We start from the raw sequence: 18,275 nt of genomic DNA on the forward strand, positions 1-18,275 counted from the left end.
TCGAGGATTTCATGATATCCAAAACTAAATAAAAATATATTCATGAACAAATATTAAGTAAACCATATAACGTTGAGATGGATACCGCGTTGTCGGAAGGAACTTTATATGGGGTTAGTGTTTTTAAATTGTATTTTAATTTTTAATGACTAATTTCAATCGTTTTCGCTGGTTAAAATGTAAAAACACAATTTATAACATTAACCCCGTAAAACTATTCCTCAACGATAACGTGATACCTATCTCAACGTTATAGGGGGGTTTACTATAATTGACGCCTAAATATTTTTTTTTACTTTTATACTTTTTTTAACAGATATAAAATATCGTCTATTGCACTTAATTAAGGATATAAAAGTCTATTTTCTTTGTATGATTTTATGTGTTTCTTTTTTAATTAAATACATAAATATATGTACGTGAATAAAGAAATAAAAACACGTCATTTCTTTAAAATAAAACAGATATGAGTATAATAAATTGAAAGGACAGAGTACCACAATTTGATATCTTTATTGACTAAGTCGAGATGTGCTAAATGTACTAGAAGTTCTGCTTCAACGATTATTGAGTCAGTATGACATCAGCCGGTTCGTGACTGTGGAGAGGGACAGTTTGCAAATTGGCACAGCCAGAATGCACTGCACACATAGATAGAAAGTATCGGGCCCGGTTATTTAATATTCCGTTACTTAAACGACATCCATGATCGATTAATTGATGGTTTGCATAGAAGTGGCAGTGATAAACTTTTCGAAATTTCCGTGGAGGGCCTTCAGCCCCCAAAAAATCAATTTGGGTACACACAGATGAAATTTTCTCACGATTAAAGAAAACACTTGTTTTATACCACTTGAATTTTATTTAAGACTACATGTTTCGGAAGTTAAATTTCCATCATTCGGGTCTGTATAGTAACTAAAATAATTATTTTTTTCTTTAAATAAGGAAAGGGGAAAGTTAGGGGGAGGGGGTTTAGGTTAAGGTTTTGAAACAATATATTATTCAATAAATTATTATTAGAATTTAGGTTGTTTTGAATTTCTAAATATTCTAAATAATTAATAATTTGGCCTTTATGTGGAACAAGGAGTAATAATTTTAATTTATGAGAGTGGAATGAGTGATTTGAATCTATTATGTGATTTGCAAATTCTGAAAAATAATTCGGAGCTTACTAATAATATATTTTTATATAAAAAGCATGGTTAACTTTGTGGTATGGTAATATAACACTCTCCTTATTATTCATCGTTCACTTTATGTAATACCACTTAAAAGTTTTAAGTGGTATTACACAAAGTGATGAATGAAAAGGAGAGTGCTTATTAACAATTTGACCATTTGAACAATGACCATTTCATCCAATAAATGTTATAAAGAGGCAATCGACTATAATTATAGATAAAAATAAACTGTTTTACTCAACTATTATCTATTAAGAAGACATTTGAATGCGAACGCTCATAGGTAAATCTTACACAAAAATAAATAAATAAATATACACAAAAAATAACTTATATTTAGTCGAAAAACCGCATTGAAAAACCGTCCTCTGTTGAAATGTAGATCACGGATCATAGATCACATAGGAACTATTAGTCTATTCTGAACGTGCGGTTACCGAAACTACCAGACGAGATGTACTCTTCTTCGCACGGGTTCAAGTTGATAAGGTAACCTATACACAGTTACCACCCGCCAGAATAAGTTAAACTAGATTTGTATTAATATATATAGACTGGAGTAGTTGCATAATTCTTACATTGGTTGCCAAAGCTCCCGTTCTTGCGGGAGAAGATACATCGCATGCAAGGGGTAATATGTAAAAAGGATCACATCACTTGTATGTAGACAGAAATAGTAGTCTTTGAAAATAATTATGCCTTTTTGGTCAGTGCTTTAATAAAAGTAGTGATGTGATTGAATACACGTCCGAGTCTTGGTAAGCTTATATTTGATAGACCCAAGATCAAATGATATGGTGAAATGTCGATGCTTATTAGAGCTTCGATTTAATTGAACAAACGCTCCCCAATATAGAGGGTGTGAGAAGAAAATACAGAGAACTCTTATAAGAATATGCTGAGATGATTCGATGTACCAATCGAGGATAAGTGGTATAGGATTAAACTATATTTTATGTTATAAACAGATGAATATTTAACGTACCTAGATATCGCTCACTCCTTTCAAGAAAGATCTGTTGCACAGTAAAAAGTTCCATAAGTGTCTTGATATTTATTTTTAATAGATTGTATTATATTTTTAAACTTTAAAAACGTTCTCCTGAAAAATCAAGTTTTTTGATTTATGACGTTCTTGAAAGGAGTGAGCGTTATGCGTTTGATTAAAATCCAGGATTCGGATCTCACATACAAATGAAAGAGTTTCTGCTCAATAAAAAGCTTCTTTTATCTCACCATAGATGTCTCTAGTGAATTTAAGCACTATGTTTCGAATTCGAAAAATGTATATAGAGTATTATTGTTGTCAATCATGGGTAGAATTGGTAAATGTTACACCTGTGTAAAGTGATCAAACCAGCCTATGACGGTCGTAAGCCCCGTAAATGCCCAGACTTTAATGATCTTCTTCATCTATGTTGAGATGTCAAAAAATAATATATAAAAAAATATTTTACACGATTATACATGTATGTGAGATTACATTATAATTTTTTTATCAGTTGTGATAACCAAGTTTTTTTATCAAGTTTTTTTATTTGTGACGTTCTTGAAAGGAGTGAGCGATATGTTTAGTCACTCGTGAAGCCGCGCTCGTTACTAGTGACCGGAATAAGTTTCGCGGGCGCAGTTTGTATATTACACGTGGATGGTACATATACGGGCGAGTGACCGGGCTCAGCATCACCGACCAGGTCAGGGGGTCACCCGGTCACCGGGGGCGCCCGGGGACCCCCCGACCCCAGAATGGGGTCGCTGGGACCCAACAAGATACGGTAGCGGGTCATTCTGCCCGCCCTTAGAGGAACACGTGAAAAGCATCAATAACCTCACGTGCTTCACAATTTGTCTGAATTTCTTTATTTCTAAAACTAACTAACTAACTAACTAACCTTCGCGCCGCTTCCCCGCAGGGGTAGGCAGAGAGAATAGAACGCCACACCACTCTGTCTTTGCAAACATTCTTCGTCTCATCCACGTTCATGCATCTCCTCATAACATACCCGCCGATTGTTACGACTCCTAACCTGACCACCTTCAAGTATTTGGCATACCTGATCGTGCCATGTTTTTCTCATTCATTTCCATTATTTATTTATTTATTTAAACTTCATGTACAGAAAAAAATAGGTTCAAACCCTAATGTATGGATGTGGAGAGTGGAGTTGGCAAAAGAAAGATTAAAGTAGACTGAATGCAGTCGAAGCGCGATCCCTCAGACGAATGTGTGGCAATACAATGTATGATAGATATTACAATGGTGATATAAGGAAAGGATGCAAGGCTGAGAAAAACTATGTTTTTATTCCAGTGCTATTTTTCAAATAAGTTTCGATAAATGTCAAGTATTGTTCAGATGAAAGATGTTTTTATCCGTAGTATCTATCCATCTCTAAAGAAGACAAGGTATTTGTAGAAACCGTTTGTAAAAATAATAACAAAATAAAAATTGTAAAAACAAAGCTTGTGTATTTTTTTCCTGTGATATTTTTATTTTATTTAAACTTTACGTACAGAAAAAAGTACATTGGCAAGCTTATTACTAAAAAGCAATATTTTCCAACCAACGAAAAGCAGACTAGTGATATTGGTCAAAACGTTTGATACCATATATAGCTGTTTGCAATCAGAGAGTAGATAGTACTTGAAGATTTAAAAAAAAACATATATTACAGATTGATGATAATAAGGAAGGCAAAGGAAAAAGGGAGTTTAGGGAAGGAGGTAAAGGATTATTGATAGATGGCAAGAATGCAAGGCTGAGATAAGCATTATCGATATAATTAAGAAAGGTGTTTTGAGATGGTTTGGGCATGTGAATCGAATGAGTGAAGAAAGGATAGTTAAACAAATTCATGAGGCGAATGTGGTTGGTAATGGAAGAAAAGAAAGACCGAGGAAAACATGGCATGATCAAGTATTTCAAATACTTGAAAGCGGTCAGGTCAGAAGTTGGAATAGTCGGCGTGTATGTATGAGAAGATATATGAATGTGGAAGAGGCTAATATCGTGTGCAAAGACAGATTAGTGTGGCGTTCTATTCTTTAGTGGGGTGATAGTTACGATCAAGAAAGGTCACTTTACGCCACTAAGTGAAGAAGAAAGAAAAGACCAAACAGGTTAAAAATTTCAGAAATGACGTAAAAAATTATCGCGAGGAAAAAGTTGAAAAAAAATTGTATTAAGTTTAAAATATAAAATCAATTGAATAAAAAAGCTTCTTTACATCTCACCAATAGATGTCACTAGTGAAATTCTAGTGATTCAAGAACAAGGTTCTAAATTGGTTCACATATATAGAACCTCCAAGAATTTGAATAGTGTGGTTGTCAATAATGGGTAGAATTGGTGAATGTTACACGTGTGTAAAGTGATAACTTAAACCAGCCTATGACGGTCGTCAGCACCGTAAATGCCCAGACTTCCATATTCTTCTTCATCTTTGATGAGATCTTAAAAAATAATATGAATAAAAAGAGAATAAAGACTCAAGCTCGACCCATAGGGTGAGTTTTATAAAAGATAAACATGATGACAAAATTTATTTTATAAAATAAATGTTGAAGCACAAATTATTACTTATCAGTAACAATGAGTAAAGAAAACACTTGTTTTTTACCACTTGAGTTTTATTATAGACTACATGTTTCAGAAGTTAAACTTCCATCATTCAAGTCTGTATAATAACTAAAATATAAAATATAAAATTGTTCTATAAATAAGGAGAGGGGAAAGTAAGGGGAAGGGGTTAGTCAAGGGGCGGAGTTTGAAAACAAAGGAAAAATGGAAAGCAAAGGTGAAGAATTTTGAAACAATATATTATTTAATAAATTATTATTAGAATTCAGGTTTTTTGGATTTCTAAATTTTCAAGATAATTCATAATTTGGCCTTTATATGCCATGTTACTTATCGGTAACATGGCAGCCATAATACCTACTATTATATTGTGTGTTTATTAATCATTCTCGGTATATTGTTATCCATTGAAGGTTGCAATGACTGAGATGATAAACGGCGATAATCTAAATAATTTATTACTGTTAATAGTATTGTATTCGTTACCTTGACTTGTATTGGATGATAACTGCGGCGATGTGTTCGCGTCTGTAATAAAAAAGAACCAATTTAATACAACATTATCGATGTTTATTTTACTAAAATATTAATAATGAAATATCTAAAGGAGTTTATATAGAAACGATGAATCATAAGTGCAAAATGGTGTATCGTCAGGTTATACTAGGGTCTGACAATGATGATGATGATGAGGAAGTTTAAAACGCCAGTACGGACTCGAAATTTTATATAAAAGAGTCACACATTTGGTCGAGCAGGGATTTAGTATGCAGTTCAGCGAAGAATAGATGAAAATGGATGGAGTCAGGTAGTAAGTCCAGTATTGATAAGCTGGGGTAAGGTGATCGAGAGAGTAAATGGAAAGACTGCTGACTGGGAATTTGAGGGTTATAAGTGCAATGTATTATTAGCTCGAGCTGACAATTCCATATTTGGTGACATGATTTTCCGGAATGAATTATTTATGAAAATTGTATTTATGTGTACATTTATGCCATTTTGAATAGTGTGAATTTGGGATACATCAAAACTTGTGTAAAAAAATTAAAAAATCTTAATTTTTGGTGTTGCTCCCAATGCTTTAAGAAATCAACATTTATGTATATATATATATATATATAATATATATATATATATATATATATATATATATATATATATATATATATATATATATATATATATATATATATATATATATATATATATATATTATATATATATATATATATATATATATATATATATATATATATATATATATATATATATATATATATATATATATATATATATAGTGTGAATTTGGGATACATCAAAACTTGTGTAAAAAAATTAAAAAATCTTAATTTTTGGTGTTGCTCCCAATGCTTTAAGAAATCAACATTTATGTATATATATATATATATATATATATACAGTTTCTACTCAATGAATTAGGGCCACGCAGAATTTCACGCAATTTCTCAATTCAAACAGGAATAACTCAGAGAAAACCTTAAATAAAACAACATTGAATTTTATTTACACATGAACACTTTATTACGCTTAAATTATGCATATATTTTCATATGAATATAGTTAGTATTTAGTATTTCCACCTTTGGCAGAAATAACTGCCTCAATTCTTTTTGGCATACTTAAAATGCACTGTTTTATTATGTTTTTTATTTCTTCGTCTTCTGACCAATTTTTTTGAATATTTTTTTTTTGACAGTCTACTGTCGGATTTGGAAATGAGTAAACCTTATTTTTTAACATGCTCCATACGTTTTCTATAGGATTAAGGTCCGGAGAATTTCCAGGCCAGGGGAGCAAAAGCAGATTTTTGTTAGACAAAATTTTTATTATTGATTTAGCCCGGTGGCAAGGTGCCCCATCCTGCATGAAGGTGTATGGACCTTCTGTTGGGTCGAGTGTATGGTAGAAGGGCAATAAAATTCGTTCGAGGACCTGCTTATAGGAATTTTGGTTCATTGTTCCTTCCACGAAAAACAACGGCCCAAGTAAATTGTTAATAATACATGACCATATCATTGTTGCAGGGGGGTGTTTGATAACTTTTACCACACAGGCCTCATTGTAACGTTCCATTGGTGCTCTCCTGACGAATCGACGGCTCTCTGTCACGGCTTCTAACCGGCACTCATCACTAAAGATGACCTGAAAAATAATGAAAATTTAAGTTTAATTCAAATATATAAGTTTATTTACTAAAATGATATGTTGAAAATTCAATTTAAATAAATACCTTTTTCCAATCATCTACCGAGTAATTTCGATGTAGCCTGGCCCATTTTAATCGATCCGCTTTCATTCGTGGTGTCAATTTTGGTACTTTTACAGGGCGCCTGCATTTCAGATTTACTTCGTAAAGACGTCGCCTCAGTGTTGATACCGATATATTTATACCCTCTTCTTCCAATTTTATTTTTAATGTTTTAACTGATGCACTACGGTTTTTTAACGCACTTTGAACGATTTTTCGATCAGTCCTCGGTGTTGATTTTCTAATCCTACGACAGTTCTTTCGCCGATTGCTGGAGGCGGGTGACTGATTTTTTATTGATTTTGAAATTCTGTCCACTGTTTGATGAGAAACGTTTTCTTTTTTTGAAATTTCTCTATTAGATAGTATTCCTAATTTCAGTAGCACTATAACACTAGACTTTTTTTCCTCAGAAATGTCTTTACTTTTTCCCATTTTGTCTTTTTCAAAAAAAACACTTGTGTTTACAAAAAAAAATTATACTTTATGAACTAAAATTAAAAATTAAGTTTTTTTCACAAGACACGATAACTATATAACCTCTCTGAACAAAACAATAACCAGAACTCAAGAAACTTCACTAATAAATAAGATAGGACTAATTTTTGAACTTTCAACTATCTGTCTACCTGTGCTAATTAGGGACCTTTCTCAGAAAAAGGGTTTTAAATTTTGTAAAGGCTTAAATAATCCAGGTATATTTTACATATTATTGAAGGTAATATACATGATATTAGATGTCGATAGAAAACTTAAAGTATTTATGTAAAATAAATATAATAATCCAAAAGATTTCAGAGTATTCAAAAAAATAATGGGTGGCCCTAATTCATTGAGTAGATACTGTATATATATATATATATATATATATATATATATATATATATATATATATATATATATTTATATATATATATATATATATATATATATATATATATATATATATATATATATATATATATATATATATATATATATATATATATATATATATATATATATATATATATATATATATATATATATATATATATATAGTGTGAATTTGGGATACATCAAAACTTGTGTAAAAAAATTAAAAAATCTTAATTTTTGGTGTTGCTCCCAATGCTTTAAGAAATCAACATTTATGTATATATATATATATATATATATATATATATATATATATATATATATATATATATATATATATATATATATATATATATATATATATATATATATATATATATATATATATATATATATATATATATATATATATATATATATATTTATATACATATGATATATATATATATATATATATATATATATATATATATATATATATATATATTATAGTAACTTTTTTTTTATAGTAAAAAAGTAATAATTTCAAACCACTAAACAAATGCTTTTAATATTAAAAATATTAATAGTTTCATAAAGAAATATTCATTGAAATGAGAACATTTCTATTGTGCAACAGAGTCTTTGGCTTTTATTGAACGATATATATAATACGTGTGAATTAAACATAATAGTGGGTATCCAAAATAATCACAGAGGCTTTAATACGAATCCAATTTGATTCGGCACCCACTTTGTGGTCCATTATTTTTAATTTAACTTTTAATTTAATTTATTATGACACGTGTTTTGATGAGATACTTAAATTTGAGAATTGTATCCTTGAAACGTTAAATGATGAGAAGGTGAGAAATTGTTTCTTATTTTTATATCAGTAGAAACATGCAGATTGGCAGGAGGCTTTAGTAGTTGTCATATTAATAATGATGGATTTATAATTATGATCGTTATCTAGTAGTTGGCAAAATCAAATTAAGGCTAAGTGTCACATACGGTGTCTGATAATCATGTTAAATACACACATCGAAACACGTGTCACAATAGATTTTAATTTTAAAATGTGGTATTTATCAAGCAAAAGTTTAAAAATCATGAAATGAATATAATTTAAACTAATTGATTTGAAGATCGTTACTGGAAGAAAATCGTGAAATCTACAATAATATACGGTATTTCTCTTTTAGGGAAAGCTAACGCTGAAAATATGATTTCAAAATATTTCAAGAAAAGGATGTTTTACCTTGTTTGGGTATATTACTATAAAATACCTTCCCCATCCCATATTAGGTGGTATTAAGTGCTAATAATCCTCTACAATGAGGGCTCAATATGTCATTCGTATAAATAGAACAAAAATAAATAAAAATCTCATATCAAATACGTACAAAACGTGACGAACGCGTGGGTACGACATTGAAATGTCATAGTTATATTATTTATTTGCTTCGGGTACCTCGTTAGCGGGTACTATATACATACAAAAGAACACAGCGGAAACACGGAACATTAGCACACAAAAAAAATATCGCAAATTGTTCAAAACAAGTATTAAAGTAACGAAAGATTTTTAGGAGAATTGTCGGCAGTAATTTTCGTGCGCCATACAATTATTTTAATTTTTCCGTTCATAGAAGAATAAAGTAATAACACCGGAAAATGGTTGATCCCTCGTTAAAATTAGCTTCTTGACCACTTATTGACATCTTACCGCATTGTAAAACCATTGTTATTTTACGACAAGTGGTTGTAAAAACAATATCATTATTTTACTTTAAAAGTTTTTGCTGAAGTTCAGATTACTAATATTTAAGCAAATTTTATCCCGACTTAAATGTTTTTAAAAAAATCGATTTTTAAAAATGTAAAATTAGTTTACTTTAATAGTATTTTTTTAAATTATTATCTAGAAATATGCGTTTCTATCCCATAGAATTTTGTCATAGCCTTATGTAGCACGCAAAATTGTTGTTGTGTACGATTTTAACGAAAGCTTATCTTTTGTTTTCGTAAGTATTATGTCCATATGCTCGGGTTGATTTGACAATATTTTTCTCCTTTATGATGTAGTAATTTCTGCATTTAATAATTTGAATACGAATCTCGTTTATGTTTGTTTTCGTTTAAATATTGTTTGCTTGGACTTTAATATTTTTGGTTCAGTCATCATTAACTACACATTTCTGTATACATTGTATTTTTTTATATGATAATTTCTATCGACTAATTTTGTAGATTTTTATATGTCCTTTTCTTCTTGTTTTGTATGTTTTCGTACAAATAAGATGCTACTGCAGTAGTTTACAGTAGTATTTCTATGAGCGTATTGTATTATAAATAATTTGTGATCATTCTGTTTCTATATAAAGGATCGGCCATTTAACAATTGTAACTTTACAATTATTTTAGGCAAATAGCGCTTTATAAATTATCCATTTTTATTATTAATATCATCTATAGTAATTCAAGTTGGTAGTTAGTATGTAAATACGAGGAGCATGTTTAAACACAGATCACAGAGAAATTTACTGCTTAGTGTTTGGATATGGCGGAAATTTGGTATGAATAAGATGCTGTATGTATTACTTATTAGGTTTATCTCAAGACCCATTCTGGGGTAAAACATTATTTAATACGGCCATTTAACTATCGAATCAGCTCGGCTGTCCAAATTTAAAACACAGTAAGGGACATTTTTTTTGTAACACGTTTTTTTTGCATTTTTGGACTAAGTAGAGTCTACTTAGTCCATTAATGCAAAAAAAACGTGCTACAAAAAAATGTCCCTTACTGTGTTTTAAATTTGGACAGCCGAGCTACATATGTGATTCTCAAAGGGGGCTGCGCCACGCCCCTGGAAGCAATTGGAGCGACAAGGGAAGCAGCAAGTCACAAGCGTTATCAGAAATACTATATCGACTCGTTTGAAACCGTCCCCTTAACAGCGAAATCAAAGATTTATTTATTTATTTAAACATATTACATACATATGTCACATATATAATATTCTCGTTAAGTAATTTCCATTACTCATTTTGGGAGATGGGATAAGGTTAACAAGACTGAAAAACAAATGAGAAAACACGGGGAAAAATGTAAAATACAAATCTATAAAAGGTGCAGTAAAAAGGTATATAAAATAAAACATAAGGTAAGAAACATGTTTTAAGGAAAAAATATATAACTAATCACTAACACAGATATCTTTCAATAATGTAAATTTTCAGTTCATTCATTTAGGATCTCTGAATGGGTTCTATTTTATATAAGTATGTATGTCAGGCAGCTGGTTGATTTGGGTATAGGTAATATATTGCAACTACATTACTCCAAACAAAGTTATGTTTATCGACTCTACGTGTATTTTATTACGTCCTCGTGTATTATAATGATGAATTTCTCTGTCGAAAATCGGTTTGGTGTTGCTGTGAGTCGTTTAAAACATCATTTGAAACATTGTATTTGTAATCTCATATATTGGAAGAATATCTAAGTACATATCATATTAGTGCTCAAATAAATGTCACGAGAAGTGTACGGTAGACGAAATATATTTCGATGGCTCTATTCAGTTTTACTTATATTTCGGAAATTCTCTTCTTTGTTGTGAAACCCCAGATAAAGAGAATACAAGATTTATATAGTAACGTTTTCCTTATTTATTTATTGACTTGGCGTTTAATTTGTAGAACTCCATTTTAATTTATGTATTAATTTTAAATCAAACACAGATTTTTTGAGTCTACTAAGTTGTATTTTATTAACAAAAAACACATAAAAATTATATTGTGACAATTGTTTCGCCTTGTTAGGACATTCGTTTGATAATGCCCTAACAAGGCGAAACAATTGTCACAATATAATTTTTATGTGTTTTTTGTTAATAAAATACAACTTAGTAGACTCAAAAAATATGTGTTTGATTTAAAATTAATACATAAAAAAACGTTTTCCTTGTTTTGTATATCATTGGAAAAGGGTAGGTATCAATCTAATTGGGATATTGGTCAACCGTGGCTTAATTCAAGGGTACCTACTAAAATAATTGGGACCCGTTTTCCACTGCGAGTCGTTCGTTCCCCGTTCCCCAAATTGCAATCTCAGCGTCAAAAAGACTTTTATTGACAGGCGATTTGATATTATTACAAGATGAGTTTACAGCGTCATAAAATGATGATAACTAGGAATAAAGTTGTCGCATAAACATGGTTTGTTCATAGTGTGGGAACCGGAGACGTGTCCTTGCGCTAGAAACTTACCACAAAGGATCTCGAGCCGGTACGTGATCTGCCGTTCCTTCCAGAATACTCCCCCATAAACTTTCCGATAGTACGAAGTCGAAACTGAACTCCTGTTTAGTATTCATACTAGAAAGATGTTTTGTCGTACCAAGATGGAGGTTACATCTCAAGAGCTATTAGAATAGTGGTCAGATCCGTGTACTAAGATAGTTTAAAATCCATTTAAACTGCTAGATTGTTTTTGCCTAGAATTTTCACTCATGAATTACATGAAATTATAGTAACTTTAAATATATAGAGTAAATCCACTCACGAGTAGGCATAGGCTATGAAACTTAAAAAGTTGAAACCTGAGTAGGGTCATGATAAGTGGTGTTGCATAAGCCGTAGCTAGATTTCAGAGTCACTTGGACGTTAGGTAATTTAAAAAAAAAACGATATCCCCCTACAAACTTGTATATAAAATAATTTATAAATATCTCAATGAATTGTATAAATTTCTAAACGTGTAAGATAATTGTAAAAAAACTCACTTAACCAACTAACATTACCAATAAAACTAATTCCACTAACAGGAATACTAACACTTGAATGTCAAATGTAAAAAGTGTAAATAAAAAGCAATTCGACACTGGCTAGAACGCTTAAGGGTGAAAGCCTTTAAAAAGAAGAAGGAGAAACTGCTAGATTTTGCTATTTGACCATCCTATCTTAGGCTCCGTAATAGAGTTTGCCAACATAATATTTTTTCATTAATTGATTCGGCAGTCCCTTTGCAATAATATCTATAAAAATTTACTGGGTAAAAAGTACCAATATTTCTTCAAATCTATTTTGACTTTTTTACGGTGTTTTAAAATTATGGAAAAGGCATTCAAACACGTGTCACAACAGATTTTAAGACATACTGGTATTTAGTAAAGGAAACAAAAATTAAAAATATATTTTTATTATTCTCCTTGGATATAATATTATATAACCAATCTTTGTAAAATATAAACTCTGTAATAACAGTTGTCTTGTCAGTCAGCATACATATATAACATATTCATTACCTCCATGAATTGTTGAACTATATTCGACTATTTTTTATAAATTTAAATTTAACTCGGCAAATACATAAATAACATTTATTATTAGATTAAAACCAATATTTTTAGCTTTTCCACTTTTTTATTTGACCAGCGACCGGGTTTCGTCGTTACCGACATCATCAGACTGGTGATGTCGGTAACGACGAAACCCGGTCGCTGGTCAAATAAAAAAGTGGAAAAGCTAAAAATATTGGTTTTAATCTAATAATAAATTAAAAATGCAATTCCATCACGAAGTGTCAGTGGATAATATAAATCTATTACATAAATAACATTTCAGAACATGGGTTTTTAGTGTCTTAAATTTTGTGCCTCTAGGAGTTGACAACTAATGTTTGTATCTTCACCTGTTGATAGGAAAAACTTTTAGTTCTTGAAACTAGTCGTGTTTGCATTAATAAACTGAAAAAGTGGTCTAATAAATACAATTGTTTTATATTTTGAATATTGAAAGCATTGACATTGTGGATCATATTGATATATTATTTTGAGAAATAAAAAGACTTTGTTTTTTTATCCATTCACATTTCATTAACAACCAACTAGTTTCGGCAACAACCTGTTGCCCTCTTCAGAGTTTAATTTATGACTTATCATTTATTGACTTATCATAATTTATACTTAAGTCATAAATTTAACCCTTAAGAGGGCAACAGGTTGTTGCCGAAACTAGTTGGTTGTTAATACAAATGTGAGTGGATCAAAAAACGAAGTCTTTTTATTTCTCAAAATAATATAACAATTGTTTTATTCTTATATTAAAGTCATCATATTATACCGCAATGCCAGTTAATGCCAAATTTATGAATAACATACCATTTAATTTTGAAATACTGCAAAACGAAAAACCATATCCTAATTACTCGAATGAGAACATATCGCTCACTCCTTTCAACAACGTCATAAATAAAATAATAACTTGATTTTTCAGATCGTTTTTAAAGTTTAAAAATATAATACAATGTATCAAAAATAAATATGTGTAACTTTTTACTGTGCAACAAATCTTTTTAGGTAAAACCTAAATGTTGTTTCTTCATTTGAAAAATATTAAGTATATTTAAAAAAAAATAATTAAGCAATGCCTTTTCTTCAAAATGCAAAAACAACAATTTCTACCCTGTAGCGGGTAAATATTCATCATCCATATTGCATTAAAAAGCTCTGGAATTCTTATGCTTTCTCGTATAAAAACAAAAGACGCACCATCGCAGTTCAGAAACCTATAATATATATCGTAATATATCATCCATAGGATGCAAATAAATGTGGTTGGTATTAAAAGCAGAGGAAGACCGAGGAAAACTTAGCATGATCAAGTATTTCTAATACTTAAAAGTAGTCAGGTCAAGAGTTGGAATGATCGGCGGGTATGCATGAGGAGACACATTCATGTGGCAAAGGCGAAAATTGATTGCAAAACCTCTCTGCCTACCCCTGCAGGGAAGCGGCGTGATGATTAATTTAGTTTATATTATTTTTTGACATCTCATCAAAGATGAAGAAGAATATGGACGTCTGGGCATTTATGGGGCTGACGACCGTCATAGGCTGGTTTAAGTGATCACTTTACACACGTGTAACATTCACCAATTCTACCCATTATTGACAACTACACTACTCAAATTCTTGGAAGTTCTATATATATGAACCGATTTTAAAACATTGTTCTTGAATCACTAGAACTTCAGTAGATACGTCTATTGGTGAGATGAAAATAAGCTTTTTATTGAGCAGAAACTCTTTTATTAGTATGTGTGAAAATAACTAAAATATAAATTTCCAGAATACCTTTACAATAAAATCATCAGAAACTGATAGCTCTGGACTCGGCGCCCATTCCCATGTAAAATGGTACATTGTTGTGGCAGAAAGGATTATGCATCTACAAGGATTTAATACACTGTGAGCGGGATGTGTACTGCGGCTCGGAATAAATTAGGAGTTAGAGCGCGAAGCCTTGTGGGACATCGAAGCATACTGTTACCAGTTGAATTTAGATTGCTTTTTACTTGATACAATTATGTACCAGACCCGAGATGGTCTATTGTTTATGAAAACCTCATCATATACGTCACATTCAAGCGTCTGAGGTCTGAAATATCGCTCACTCCTTTCAACAACGTCATATTTACAAAATCGACAATTTTCAGTTGTGCATGTTTTCGGAACGCCCAGAAAATGAACTATATCCCAACAAAAACGGCATATTTTTAACTTTATATTTACCCGCTACATGGCAGAAAGTGTTGTTTTTGCATTTTGAAGAAAAGGTATTGTTTAATTATTTTTTTAAATGTACTTAATTTTTTTCATATGGAGAAATAACCTTCAGGTTTTACCTAAAAAGATCTGTTGCACAGTAAAAAGTCCAGTAAGTGGCTTGATATTTATTTTTAAAACATTGTATTATAATTTTAAACTTTAAAAACGTTCTTCTGAAAAATCTGGTTTTTTGATTTATGACCTTCTTGAAAGGAGTGAGCGATATGTATGTATCAGATCAAGTTGATCTTAACCTATAATATTGAAATCTCATCCGTAGGATAAATAATCTAGTGTCTAATATAATAAATAATTAACATTATTAAGAATCATCTGTTTAAAAAAAGAGGTATCTAAAAATATTTAATTTAATTTCAGGCTGTCTCCTAATAAATACAAGTGAACTAATTCGGAATGAATCTCACCTATGTTCAAAGCACCTATAATAATATTCAGAGCACCTACTTATAATAATTAAGTGTTTTGACTAAATGCCAAATTGCCGTGTTTATGAATAACAATGTAATGTTCACAAAATGATCAAATAATACAGGAATAGTTAAATAGTTACTATCAAAATTCTAATGCAATTTAAACATAGTATTATAATAGGAATATACCGTCGCTACATTTTATTACTACATTTTTGTCTATTTTGAGATATTTGGTGTATGTTATCAACTGACCGTTATCTACAAATATAAACAAACAAAAAAATATATAAAATAAATTACGCATAGTTTTCAGGCGTATAAGACGCTATCTACATTGAATTTTCGAAATGAACTGAACTCCTAAAACGCTAACTACTTAATTTTGACAAAGCATAAAGTTTTAAAACGATTTAATACGTTCTTTTATCGTGTTTTTTAATGTACATATAATACTAGTTTGGAATTTCAGATAAAACCGTTAATTGATAAAAAAAATACGTTGAAAAAATCTTCTGAGCTCTCTCCTGTAAAGTAACAGATTTGCAGATAGAGTACTTTACGTAGGGGCCGTCGAAACCATAGTGCTTTCTGACGAACTCTGTTGGAATAACAATGTTCTTGTTTCACATTTACCTTGGCAACAGATTTTAACTGTGATTAGATCCAATATCAAGTCGAGTCTAGGTACGTTCGAACAAGAAGGTACGTGCGGAAAGCATCGCATCAAAGCTTCAGAGATTTCACAGATCTCTCGAAAGGGTACTCGCACATAAACACAACTTGAACTTACTGAAAGACATCATGCAACTTCTACTGCTGTTCTGTTCTTACAAAGTTTAAAGGACTTTGTACTGAAAATTAAAGGATTAAATGCACGATCTCCCTAAAAGATCTTCAGGTTAGTAAATGCTTTTTCTGAAATGGACAAAGCAAGCGAATTTAAATTAAATTAACATATTGAATGTGTCCACATTATTGGACAAACTCAAAATTTTACTAGTGTGATTGGCAATCATGGGTATAATAGTAAATGTTTCACGTGTGTAAAGTGATCACTCAACCAGGTAGATAGGTCATAAGCTCTGTAAATACCCAGACATCCCTTTTCTTTTTCATCTATGTTGAGATATCAACAAATGTAAAAAAAAATACTCCTAAGTGAGAAAATAAAACGCAGATTTGTGAAGAAGTGTTAGGACATATAGAAAAATGTGAAAAATATGATTAGTAGTAGATTTAAAATGATTTCAAATACAAAAATATAATTTATATCCGAGTTTAATGTTTTTGCAATTCCGCGACAGAATTTTAATCGTTTTCTCCCATTTATCGTTTAGCATAAAGCTACGTAATGGTTTTCTATTACGTTACACCGATAAATTTTGGCTGTAGCAGCTCAGAAAATCCCTTTACTTTGATAAATTTTCATATTTCACCAATGGCCTAGGTGTGTCGACTAAAATTATCACCGATGTATGTAGTTCCTTCCTAATATTACTCTCGGTTGCCACAAGGCGAATGCAAGCCGAACTGTGGAATGTATTTTAGTAGTGAAACTGTGTTAGTATCTCGAACTTCCCTGGCGGTATTATTAGACACGCGTTCGACTCCGACGCGTCTCCGTTCCTCGTTTTTCACCCCATGTGAAACTATATCTTCCGCCTTTTCGCCGGAAACTGCCATCTTCCATTGAACGTGCGCGATCTTCAAAGGCGCATTAATCAAAGCCAAGACGGTCGGCGAACTGGATACATATGCTGTCAAAGTCGATACGCAAACGTGTTGATAAATAGCGATCGTTGAATTTATTAAAATTGTTCGCGACTCTCACTTAGTACCGTGAAATATTTGTGCACTTAAGGTTATTTATCAACGCTCAATTAGTACTGGAAGATAAAATTATATTAGATTAAGAAGAATAAGGCGGACATGATATTTACAGGGCTTACGACCGTCATAGGTTTAGTTAAGTAATCACTTTACAGACGTGTAACATTCACCAATTCTACCCATGATTGAAAAACCACATTAATATTTTTTTGTAGCTCCTAGATACATCGATCAAACTCGTGACACAGTACATGTGAGTTCACAAGAGCCATCTATGTTGGAACAGGGAAAGCTTTTATTAAGAAAAGACTCACTGGATTACATTCACATACTTGAGCCCCGTCAGATATGATTTTCTATTTCTTTTTATGAAGTTTATAATTTGACCAGTTATTTTATTTACAACATGTTGAGTATGTCCAAATACTTGTTCACACATCTGGATTATCTCCGCTTAGGAGTTATAGATGAAGAAGTATATCCATATTCTTCTTCATTTGGGCACGCTCATAATGTTGTA

General features: G+C 31.0%; 1 protein-coding gene across 1 annotated transcript in view; it reads right to left on the minus strand.

Moving 5' to 3' along the window:
- The window catches only part of LOC148300661 (ecdysone receptor-like), a 343,879-nt gene that overhangs the window by 304,327 nt on the left and 21,277 nt on the right, over positions 1-18,275 (minus strand). Inside the window, exon 2 of the mRNA XM_088274456.1 lies at positions 5,254-5,295. The gene's annotated coding sequence lies outside the window, so the exon portion shown is untranslated. The remainder of the gene's footprint in view (positions 1-5,253; positions 5,296-18,275) is intronic.

Source organism: Brachycentrus maculatus, unplaced genomic scaffold, assembly GCF_059751285.1.
Source record: "Brachycentrus maculatus isolate JH-2025_06_01 unplaced genomic scaffold, ASM5975128v1 h1tg000677l, whole genome shotgun sequence".
Classification (NCBI taxonomy): Eukaryota; Metazoa; Arthropoda; class Insecta; order Trichoptera; family Brachycentridae; genus Brachycentrus; species Brachycentrus maculatus.